Source organism: Solanum pennellii, chromosome 1 (assembly GCF_001406875.1).
Source record: "Solanum pennellii chromosome 1, SPENNV200".
NCBI lineage: Eukaryota > Viridiplantae > Streptophyta > Magnoliopsida > Solanales > Solanaceae > Solanum > Solanum pennellii.
This window is the reverse complement of record NC_028637.1, coordinates 85617275-85624280: the sequence shown is the minus strand read 5'-3', so window position 1 is coordinate 85624280 and position 7006 is coordinate 85617275. Positions and strand designations below refer to the sequence as shown.

The 7006-nt window shown below is 34.2% G+C and overlaps 1 long non-coding RNA gene and 1 pseudogene across 1 annotated transcript; one reads left to right on the top strand and one right to left on the bottom strand.

The window, feature by feature from the left end:
* Positions 1-887: 887 nt before the first annotated feature.
* Positions 888-3175, top strand: LOC114075549. Its single transcript, XR_003575930.1, has 2 exons — positions 888-2481; positions 2737-3175. It is a non-coding gene; the product is annotated as an uncharacterized LOC114075549 (long non-coding RNA).
* A 107-nt stretch (positions 3176-3282) lies between these two features.
* LOC107013183 lies at positions 3283-6193 on the bottom strand (annotated as a pseudogene).
* Positions 6194-7006: the final 813 nt, after the last annotated feature.

The following is a 7006-nucleotide window of genomic DNA, read 5'->3' as shown; positions in this document are numbered from 1 at the left end:
TATATATATATATATATATAGTTCAAGAAATACAGTTTATCTTTATCCTTAACATATTCATGCCTTCTTTTCTGATTGTCTTATTTATTATTATATATGATTATAGTTTTTTATGAAAGGACTTAGATTTGAACTTAGCTATATAAATTAAAATTTTCTAATATCAATTAGGGGACAAACGTGCGATGCACATTTCGAGAACTAATATTATACTAAAAGTAGGAAGCTCCATAGTTGAAAGTTGAATTACAAAAATATCCCTAATCATATTTAAAATAACCACATTGTCCTGATCATTTAACTGATGTATCAAACTTTTTCTATTACAGCATTTATATCTTTTGTCTTTTAAACTTCAATCAGTTATATAATCAGTTAGCCTATCTAAAAAGGATGACTTTTTTTTAGTAAATTACATAGATTCAAAATATGTAATTTGCAATACAAAATTTATATCAAGTATTTTGGAATAAACGCACGTTTCCAAATTTAGTATATAAAAATGATGTTAAGAAAGATTAAGATCAAGTTGAATAGCTGAAGGTCACCTTGTCATTTTCAGTCAATTATATATTTACATTCAATGTGTCACACAATATGTAAAGACTATCTCAAGCCATTACGCCTTAATTCAAAACAAAAAAACGAAGAAGAAAATTTCTACTTTGCTTTCTCTTCACCTCGAGATACACATGTTTAAGTATTTGACCTTGTCTTTGTTACTGAAATCAACTTTTAACTAAAGAATGAGAGTTATGATATGCACCTGTTGTCCATCTTTCAACATGATCTTAGGTCTATTTCAAAGAAAATTAAAAAAATGAAGGTCGGTCAGTTTTTAAAATTTTCAGAGTAAATTCACATATCGACTTCTTTTAATTTACTTATCTTGATATAAAAGATAAGTAAAATTACTACTTGTATTATATGTATGTTTACAAGTGATGAAAGGGAAGATAAAGATTCAAATGAAAGCCACAACACATTCATTTTGTTTGAATGTCACACACAAAAAAAATATCTTTGTTTAGCTCTCTTAACACACACCACACAAACTTGACAGAAGCAAGAATTGACCTGCTGATGGAAGACAGTGTAGGAGTCAAGACATGGCATGTTCTACATAGGCTAACAAACAAACTCAGTGTAATCGATTCCTAGTGGTGGGGCCTGTCCGTCTTGGGAGGATAGTGTGTATGCAGACCTTACCACTACATTGAAGGTAGAGATGTTATTTTCGATAGATCCTTGGCTTAAAGAACGATATAAAAGAAGGCAGTAGCAACAAGTAGAAGAAACAACAAGATAATACAGTAATTGATAATAATAATAAGGTACTTTTAGTCGTTAAACATCTTATATAAATTGGTGTATATAAGGAGGTTGAATAGATTAAATGGTAAACATGTGCTTGAGTCGTAGAAGAGAAAAAGCAAATTGACAGAGAAAGGTATATATCATGAAAACTACAAGTTTTACATAATCTATTTCTGCACTAAAATGATCAAAATTACTAATTAAGTTGGCAGAGAAGAAATCAAGAAATGTTTGTTGTGTGTCTATTCAATAAGTTTGATAAACTAAGCAAATACATGTAGTATGCAGATTTAGTTGTTGCTTTGGAGTAATCAATTCCAGGAACGTCACACAGTCATGTACAGTCAATGTGTCACACAATATGTAAAGATGATCTCAAGCCGTTGTAAAGTTGGAAACTATCAATAGTTCACATTCTCAAGTCAACTCACAAAAAGCGTCTTTGTGAACACACACACAATGTCCTGAGCTTATTTGTGTTCCCACATCTCAGGGAATTAATTAATTCGTATCCAGGGAATATTGTAAGTGAACAAAATAATAAACCTGAATATGTCAAATTCTTCAAGCTGGAATATTAATAGTTCAGGGAATCTGTTCAATATTTGTTAATTAGTTTTCCAGATTCACCTTTCTTCAGTTTCGGAACTGGAAAGTGATGAATTAAGCAGAAAGTTGTTATGTCGAAAATTGGGGGTACGAGAAAGAAGAAATGCATAAAGTGAAGTGATACTCTTATTTAAAATGAGCATTCTCGATGCTATGCCCTCAAGCGTACTCAAATCCTCATGCTCTTTAGCATGAACTTTTAAGAACCCTCAGGAGTGCTTATGAATTGGAAAGTGTTTAGAGGCAGTGTTGGATACTAGATTTTCTGAATGCAGAGCTACTGAATTGGGAAATGAAGTATCACAACTACGGCTTGAGTCGCAACCCAATCATTCAGTGCGTTATGTTCATTGCTTCCTTGAGAAAAGCAATGTTAGATGCTGGAACACACAAGGTTCCAGCCCTCATTTTAATTTAGTGGAGCTGATAACTGAAACAGCTTGATGACGAAATCTCGACTCATCAAAATCAGCTAAGTCACAGCTCGACAGATCAAGGAGGATACATTTTGGTGAAAATGCACAGCAAATCTGCTTCCAAAGTCTGTTTGGAGAGGTGTTTCTGTTTGTTTTCTACTTTTCATTAGCTGAATTTTTATCTTGACCCCCAAACTTTGAAATTAGGAAGCGGATTGCTAATTAATTAATCTGAATAACAATTGATCACTATAAACCTCACCTGCAGTCAAGCGCTTCTGCTCGATTCTTCCCAAATGAAGTTTGAAGTCCATATTGATTTCGATCACTAGAATTCTATCACTCAGTTGTGTGTTTATGTCCATCTTCTTTTGGGCTTTGAACATTATTGCAGGTCCCTATGCAAGTTATTGTTTCGGGCTGAAGCGTAGTTTGTTGTTGTATAACAGTGATGTTCTCACGTCAGCTTGTGTTCTATTCGATTAATTCAATTGGTACTGCCGTCTACTTTACATCAATAGACATATGAGGTAACTCTATCGTCCGAAACTTAGATGGGAAGAGTTGAAGTCTCTTTCTCCAACTCTTCAAAGAATGTTGAAAACACATGATGATCTCTATGTGAGGCTCAGGCAGTAGAGAATATTACAAATATTTTTCCTGATGTCTCTTTGATCTTCCGATGAAGGAACATCATGAGTCTGAAATAAGATATTTTCGAACTCTATAAAACAGATTTTTATGTTTCCGAACTTAACGTAGAGTGTTGTATGTTTGTATTATGATGTCTATGTGAAAGAGTTGAGTGCAATACAATGTCTTTAGCGATGAAACATATCGTCTGATTGATTCAAAGACTCAACATTATATCCGACTTTTGTTTATCAGTCGATTTTATATCTACATGCCATAGACAAATGAAAGCAAACTATGATTTGAGTCTGAAAGGAAGAAAAGTCATGTCTTTATTCATAGGATAACAAATACTTTACGAAAACATCACAGACTATGAAAGATAAAGGATTTTATCTGCATCTTCAGAAACTTTGTCGACATGAATCCTGCAATAAGAATTAAAGGTAAAAGCTTTGAGGATGAAAATACATTGATATATAAAAAGTTGAATACTTGGAGGTATAGCTACTCACTAATATCTTTTCTTGTGCTTTTTCATTCTCGTAGTAATTATGTGTTCCAACTTTAAATCCATCCTCGAAAACCATGCTGGATATTGAGTTGACCACATTATGTATATTACGGACAGTCCAATAACAAGTCCACAACCGTAACCCACGAGAACCCCCTGCCAACTGATCATTGATGAATCTTCTTCTTGTTGTTGTTGATCTAGCTCAGCTGGAGTTGTCACTTGATCATCACCGCCACAATGTGTTGAGAGTGGAAATCCGCGTAACCCATCATTCCCTTGGTATGAACTGTTCCGGAACGTATCAAATTGTTTTCCTTTGGGAATGCAACCAACAAGATGATTGCGAGAGATATTTAAGAATTCAAGGAATGTGAGGGATGCAAGCTGCTGCGGAATTTCTCCGCTGATTTTATTAGATGAGAGATCCAATGATTCGAGTACTGATAAATTTTGAAATGATGCCGGTATATGACCTTCCAAGACATTATGAGACAAATTCAACGTATGAAGTCCAACAAGATCTCCAATAATGCTTGGAATATGACCTTCAAATCTGTTCTTTGAGAGATTGATAATCATATTAGAATCCAAAATTCGAACAGAATCATAATCTTGTCCCTTTGTAGTAATTGTCGTCAAATAATTGTAATAAATATCAGATGGATCAGAAATATACTGTGGTGTTCTTGTACTCTCATCAATTTTTTTCATGGCTTGCAAATTCCCCAAAATACTTTCGGGTAAATTCCCACTAAATCCATTAGATGATAGATCAAGAATTTGAAGACGCATAAACAAGTTTGTATTCCCTGAAGATTTGATGGGACCATGCAACTTATTTGATCTCAAGCTTAAAATCTTCAATTGAGATAGGTATCCCAACCAGTTTGGAAATGTGTCATTCAACATATTGTTACCTAGATCAAGTAGTTTCAAATACTTGCAATTGATCAAAGATCGTGGGACTTTCCCCGTTAGCTTATTCCCGTGCAAGCTAATGACCCTTAAAGAGTTTCCAACACTAAAAGTTGTATTCATTGTCCCACTAAGTCTGTTGTTGCTCAAATCCATATCAAAAAGGTATTCATTCATCTCACCCAAACATTGTGGGATTGTTCCCTCCAAATTATTACTTCCCAAGTCTAACTCTAACAATTCTTTCAGATTGCAGATAGATGAAGAAATATGTCCACTGATATTATTGTGTGAAAGGATAAGAAAAGATAGGGCTCTGCTTGTTTAGGAGTGAATTCAGAATAGGACCTTTCAGCTTATTTTGTTTTAGAGTAACGATACTTAATGTTTTGGACTTGAACTCTTGAATTTTTCCACTGAAAGTGTTATTGCTCAAGTCTAACTCTATCAGTGAAGGAAGGGAGAATATCCAAGAAGGTATAGTCCCATTCAAGTTGTTTGATGACAACAAGAGAAATTGTAGATTTCACAGTCCGCTTACGTTGGATGGAATTGGACCAGTTAGGGAATTGGATGATAAATCTAATATTTTAAGTTGGGTCCAGCTTCTGTTAAAGGATAAGAACTGAAGTCCGCCATCCAAATTGTTATTTCCAAGTGATAACTTCTTGAGCTTTTCAAATCTCGGGAGCTGGGGAATTGGTCCTTCAAGATGGTTATTATAAAGGTCCAAAAACACTATGTTGGTGAGATTCCATAAAGGTTTAGGAATAGGCCCTGATAGATTAGTATAACTCATGTCCAGCTCATGAAGTGCAGTTAGATAGCTAAATGAATCAGGTATATTACCAGTAAAATTCACCCCTAAGAGATATAACTTCACGAGTGATGCACTACTATTCCATATGGTTGTGGGAAACCTAACCGTGAGCTGGGGATTATATGATAAATCGAGAAATTCTAAGTCGGAAAGGTGGAAAACTCTTTCGGGCAATATCCCACGTAACTCTGTGTATGGAAGCCATAGATTTGTTAAATGAGAAGAGAAATTCAGAGGAATAGTGGAAGAGATGTTGATAGATTCAAGGTTGAGCTCTCTTAATTGGGTCAAGTTCTTAAGAAGCAATTCAAAATTGTGAGGCCCAAGAGTAAGCTCATTTAGACTACTGATACGAAGAACGTGTAGTTTAGAAAGATGAGAGATTTCACAAGGGATTACACCCGTAAAACTTGAACGCGACAAATCAAGAAGTCTCAAACTAGAAAACTTACCGAATTTAGGTGAAATGAGTGATCCGGTGAAATCATTATAAGACAGATCAAGCCTTTTGAGATTGGAGAGTTGAAAGAGGCTACTATTGGAATGAAACTTGCCTTGAAGTTGGCTGCACCGGAGATCAAGCTCAATCACTTGTCCTGTCGTCTCGTCACAATGAATGCCATTCCCATGAGCAACAATCTGTACTCTTGTTCCAGAAAAGAGTTCTTGGATATGACTGAATGTCTATGCCTGTACTTGTGTCGTAACAATAATCAGAATCATAAGGATTAATGGTAAACATGTTCTTGAATTGTAGAAGAGCAAGAGCTTGATCTTCGGGGCACAAATGAGGCAAGGATGACGAGGAAACAAGTTGACAGAGAAAGGTATATAGCACAAGGAATACAAGTTTTACACAATCCATTTCTGCACTAAAAATGATCAAAACTTGTTACCTTGATAGAGAAGAAATCAAGAAATGTTTGCTTTGTGTGTCTATTCAATAATATAGATGAGGTATATATAGCAAATTAAGCAAAGAAAAATTTACTACTATGAATAGTTCACATTCTTAAGTCCCCACCACTTACATATATAACACATTACACATGCATTTTGTGTTGCTGCCTTATTTGTTTTGCCAACTTAATTGGATTCATAAATAGGACCACCAGTCCACTATTTCTTGGTGTATAGACTTTGAAAGAAACATAATATTTTTTTTCTAACTTATAGGTGAGTGTGTGACTGCTGTTCTGTCTTCTAATATAATTCAACTGGTAGCGTTTACCTTTGACCAATAGAGAGATCGGATAACTCTGTCATCCGAGACTTATATGGGAAGAGTTCTTCCAATGTCATCTATGCTAGGATTCTAAATATCGACAGTCAAAAAACGCTATTATGATATTTGTTGTTAATATATGGTCATTTTCAGTCGATCACAAGTGAATGCGGAAAACTACGAATAGTTCACATTCTCAATTCAAATGAAAGCAACAACACAAAGTTCCACGACTTGTACATAACACATGCATCTCACAAAAAATATCGTTGTTTTACACTCTTAACAACCCTCCACACGACTTTCATAAGTGGGAAGAACTCAAGTCAAAAGTTGAATTACTGTTTTACCCTCCTATAAATTAAAAGTTATAATTAGTTTAATTAAACAATAATGACTTTTGAATTTTCTTAGATTAATTCCTACTATTATTATTATTATTATTATTTACGATTTTACACTCCTATAAATTAAAAAGTTATAATTAGTTTAAACAGTAATGACTTTTGAATTTTCTTATATTAATTCCTACTATTATTATTATTATTATTATT